This window comes from Solanum pennellii, chromosome 6, assembly GCF_001406875.1.
Source record: "Solanum pennellii chromosome 6, SPENNV200".
Lineage (NCBI taxonomy): Eukaryota > Viridiplantae > Streptophyta > Magnoliopsida > Solanales > Solanaceae > Solanum > Solanum pennellii.
In genome coordinates this window covers 32,793,601-32,799,531 of record NC_028642.1, presented here as the reverse complement: position 1 = coordinate 32,799,531, position 5,931 = coordinate 32,793,601, and positions in this window count along the sequence as shown.

Here is a 5,931-nt window from a genome sequence, read left to right as displayed (position 1 = left end):
CTACATTTAGGTTTACATAGACATCTACATACACATAATATTTATATCGAGTATACCCTTAATATCGGAAGATTACTTAGTCTTCTACTTTTATTTCACATAGATATATATAGAATATAATATAGTCTTTAATAGGAGTTTTATCTCATAACCATCTAACAAGAGTATAATAATGTAGGCCTAGCCCATAAATCAATAAAATAAGACCACATATAGGCCATACAATGTTTAGTACTAAAATGAAAAGGAAAGAACATAAGAATCTTAAAGCAAAAACAACATCATAAGCTTGATAGTGGCATTGCCCTCGGAAAGTGAGGACCTACTTTACTCTTGATGAATGAGAGTTCCAAGTTTTCTTTCAAAGTCGTCTCAAAAGCCCTCCAACGACCGGAACCTAAAATGTTGAGGAAAAGGGAGAAAATGGGGTTAGCACATCACTTGTACTAAGTATGAGACCATATGCACACATATCATGAAATCATGCTCAAATGAGACATTTCATTAAAGTGTGATATTTCCTTTCAAACCATTTATGTATATACAAGAAGACCATACCAATCAATAAGACATATTCATCAAGTCATAGGTATTTAAATCACTAGACCAACAATCCTGAGTCTAGTCAAGTCAACATGCATATCAAATAATTAAACTCGTAGCCAAGCAACTCTATTATCAAATAATAACTTTAATAAACATGAATAAGAGTACATTTAAACATGTTTAAAGAAAAATCATTATTTATAAACATTTTTAAGTCCACTTGTGCAAAGACTAAGCAAAGCCCCATAACCTTACATAATCAAGTAAACCTAGAAAGAACCATAACTAATATCCAACTTCAAATTATATAACATTTAGAGTACATAATATCATACTTTATCAATAGATATCAAGAAAATATTTATAAGAGTAACCAACATCACATAGTGTCATTCACAAGTAAGATCATCATATATATACCATTTACATTTCTAAGCATATACATACATAAGAACATCCTCCTAAGACATCCCTTAAGTCTAACTAGTGCAATGTATAGGTACAGTCCCATGCCCCTACCAAGAGTATGCTAAACCCCTTAGGTCATCTCAGTTAGAGTTCAATCCTTTAGTTCATTTAACCTTTTGGGAAATTTTTGTCATAACAAACATAGACCACAGGAGCTAATCTGGTATCCATTGTCATGAAAGCATACACCAAAAGAAGGTGGAATACTTGCCAAGGTAGTACCAAAACATGAACATAGAAACTACGTGGATCCACTAGCTAGTATTCCTATGGGGGCTACATAGTTCAAGAACTAGGAGATATAGTTGGGAACCTCCTTATGTTGCATGCATTGGAGTATCCAATCTCATGAGTACACTAGTGATCGTACCTTCCCTATGTGGGAAGGATTACTCCTCAATCTAGTTCACTAGGTGCTAATCTAGAGTCCCTTTTGAAATGTTTTTAATACCTTTATTAATCATCATAGCTTAATGTAGGTAATAGGTTATAAGTCATCTATAAACATCATCATTATCATAGATCAATAAGAATTGCATGAGTATAATCCTTTAATTACAATTAATAAAAGTGAGGTTAGCACATTTACGTATCACTTTATAATAAGCAACATGGGTAAATCATTCACCATCCTTATAACATTTACAACTTAGCCAATACGTCACAAACCATAGTCAAGACATTTCAATTCAACATCATACAAATACTATCGATCCTAATACAAGGCACACTCCAATACAACATCATGACTTAATCACACTTAACCATAATTGAAGTAATAATAGGGATCACAAGACTTATCAAGTTTCTTTCATAACCCATAAAAGTCTTACCATCAACCCATTAACTAAATCCCTTAAGGGTGTAATATAATCACACAACAATAACTAATCATGATAACAAGGCTAATTGAAGCACTACATCACAATCCATTGCTAGTTCATAGCTTAAGATAAGAAACTTAGGTCAAAGTCATAATCTAGATCAATTACTCAAGAACTAGAATTATAGGAAAATAATTAACCCTATTCTATTAAAAATTGATGAAATAACATCACCAATTAGTAATTAAACCAATAACCAATTCAATTGAACCAACTGTACATAATTCATATCAAGATCATATCATAAGGTTAAGGGAAATAGATCATCTTCTACAAACTAGACCAATCCATCAAGAAATAACATAATTAAGTTAGAATACATGTTTATATATTAATAGTATAAAAAAAACATAAAAAAAGCAATTCACAAGATCAATTTCTACATTGGAAAAGACCCACATGAAAACTCAACTTTTGAAATAAATTTGATGGAACACTTCAAGGAAAGAGGTCTCAAAGATGAAAGGAAACCCATAACTTGTTGCTTCATGAATATTGGTGGAGAAACCTTGGTAATTAAAGCCCTAAAACCCACTTTAACCTTGTATTCTATGGAGTTATTGAACAAGAGAGAGAAAGAATAGAGAAGGAAGAGAGTATTGGGTGTGGGAATTATGAGAGCTTAGGTTAGTCTAATTAGGTTAAAGTCATTATATAGGTTGTTAATTAACTTAATTTGACCTACCCTAACTCCTAATTAAAATCTTAACTAAGTCAACTAATTAAATGAATGAATTAAAATGTGCAGGATAATCAGCCCCTCACAGACGAGACCCCAATTGACGCCTGGTGTGTCAATCGACGACCATTGTCCCCTTCCGTGCTGCACATCCGTCGATGACTTAAGAAACTTGTCCAAAAAGGCCCTTAGCCCAAATTTCTACCATCGATATAGGAAATCAAGGCTTCGTTGATTGGAACACGAGTCATATGTGGCATCCGTCGATGACACTGTCTATTGAAAGCTTTTTGTCACTTTTGCAAGGGTCCTCCTCAAGGGACCTTAAATGGTCCTTGGGGAGTTCTTCCTAGGCGTTTAGACTATAAACTAAGTCTATTATGTGTTAGACACCCTTTCAGTAGTTTTTATCATTTTCTGACTTCTAAAAGCTAGTCAAATAGGCTAAGGCACACTAACACCTCATTGAACTAGTTTCCGGGCGTCATGGACGTCCTTTAATGTTTTGATTCCTACACTTACTAAATGACTTATATACAAAAAAAATTACCTTAAATAAGTGTCTAATCCTTATGAGTCTCATGTTAGTCTCTAGAACACCTCTTAGATTTTTGAAATGTTACAATAGGCATATTTTAAGGTTTAGTTTTTAGCTTGTGGCCTAAAGTGTAAAGTTATATAATTCTTAAGATAATATCTTTGTGATCAGTAATTTTGGAGTACTATTAAAAAAAATTTTACATTTTTTCCATCACTACAAAAATCCAAAGCCAGAAGCGTAGCAGTAGAAACATGAAGGATTTTATTGGATGGAATGGAATAATCAGAGTAGGTATCCAAGTGAGAGGAAATACATTATGAGAATTTAGATTATGAGAGAATGAGGACTAAAATAGTCTCAGTTGTATAATTGCACTTGAACAAAAATAGCAGATTTGGCTATGCCATTTTAATGTAGGTACTACGTTGTAGTTAAACACTAATGACGAGTTAGCCAATGGAAGTCGATAAGTTTTGATGGATGCCATAGCTTCATATCCATTTGATGGAGAACTAGGATGGGATAAGAAATATTAATTATCAGGCAGTGCCAAAAAGCATTTTACAATGACTTGGTTGTGAATAAACCTGTGGAAATCAGGCCCCAAATATAAGTGTCCTTATAGTGCAAATATCTAGGAATAATGTATGAGATTATTTTATCCTTGTCAAAACGAGGCAGATCTAAAAGAAGGGAAGCAAGATTCCAATTAATAATCGCGTCAATATAGGCTGTAATTCAGTTCTTAATTGTCATTCCTTGGTAAGGGACCCACAATTTGATGACGGATTATGTAATTAGAGGAAATCCAAGGGTTGTCCCTGACGTTAATTTGTTGGCAATTAGAAACGTTCCATAGTAGCTTTATGCAACAAGTTATGGAACCATGGAAAATGTTTTTCCAAAGGGTGGAACAATTTTTCATGAAAAAGCATTTCATGGAATATAATGTTCCCTAAGGCTTTTTGCCCAAAATACAAAGGGTGAGTGAACAAAAATTCCTTCATGCTTAGTTATAAGAGACTTATTTTTAGAGGAAGATATTGAATTCCGAAGCCACCGTGGATTTTAGGAGTTTTAATAGTAGTCCATTCGACTTAATGAAGTTTACAATGATGGGAGCTGAGCCCCACAAGAAGATGTGTTGCAATTGTTCCAAGGTGTTAATGACGTTTGAGGTTAGGATTGTGAATTGCATGACGTGATTTGCTAGAGTACTGAGGGTAGAACGAATAAGTGTAACACGACCAACGCTTGTAAGGAACTTCACTTCCAACTGTAGACACATTTTTTAAATTGTCAATAAGAAATTGAGAAGCACTATGTTGGTATTGCTTATATGTTAACAGGAAATAAAGATATTTATCCGTAGTAGAGATCTCTTTCATATGAAGAAGTTGTGTAACGAAACTTATGTCTTATTGAAAGTTTTTTTTGAGATATTGTTTTTTAGTTATTAAAATTAATATGTTTGCCTTAAGCGAAAGAAAAAGCAGCGAGAGTGGTTATTATAGCATGACAACTAGATGGACTGACCTTAGTATCTAACAGTCTTGGGTTAATCTTTTAAGACTATGGATTCTAGATTTTAAGTTAGTGTCACTTAAAATAGGTTAATTTATGTACTCAATAGTAAGAATGAATAGTTAGTTATATTTAAGTAAATCTTAAGGAAGCATAGCAGGCATAGTCCCCAGCTTGGAGATAATGAAATCAACTAAGTCACAACTAATTATTACAGTCTAGGTTCCCTTTTTGTATGATATCATATTTTTCATGACACGATATAATAATTTTAGTAGAAATTGACTTTTCCAAGTCCCAATACCTGTTACAAGTACTTGAATATTTAGATGATAAGTGTTTTCAAACTTATAGTTCAAAATAAGTTTAATCCCAGCTATTAATTAGAAATATTTATGCGATGACCTTATAATATTAGTTGCTATGTTGAGGAATTATGTAGTTTGAACTCTAAACACTTGCGGTTTTACTCTTTCAAGGAGTGAACCTTTGGGTAAGTTATATCAATTGAGTAGTTACTTCTCTTTGACATGTAGTACCAAATCTATATTACAAATCACTTCGATTTAATCTAGCTACTTCCCAAATGATTTTAAAAGATGCAAATGCTTTCTTAAAGTTCATTATCCACTAGATATCTAATTACATAGTAATTACACTAGACTAGATTTTTATTAACCTAAGTTCAACTAGTAACCATCTTACTACTAATTTTAAAGGGTGCCTAATATCTTTTATTTTAAATAATTAGAACTCTTTCCTAAAATTATAAGTTTAAGTAGACTACTAATGGAATTACTTTTAACATATATTGTTAAATAAGTCTTAATTCACCATACAAATAATTTGGTGCCACCTCTCTTTAAATTATAAAGGGAAAAAGCACAAGTACCCCCTCAATCTATGACCGAAATCTCAGAGACACACTTATACTATACTAAGGACCTATTACCCCCCCGAACTTATTTTATAAATAATTTTCTACCACTTTTTGGACTACGTGGCACTATCTTGTGGGCCCAGTGTGTGCTGACATTTTTTTCAAGATTGTGTCATGTAGGCCGAAAAAGGGTATAAAATTATTTATAAAATAAGTTAAAGAGTGTAATATGACCTTAATATAGTAAAAGTGTGTCTCTGGGATTTCGGACATTGGTTGGGTGGGTAATTATACATTTTCCCATTTATAAACCATGAAATCAAACAGATGTTATACTTCATATTGACCTTGTTATATGCTTTCTTATATGTAGATTTCATTTCTGGACATTTGTTAATTTTTATTTCAT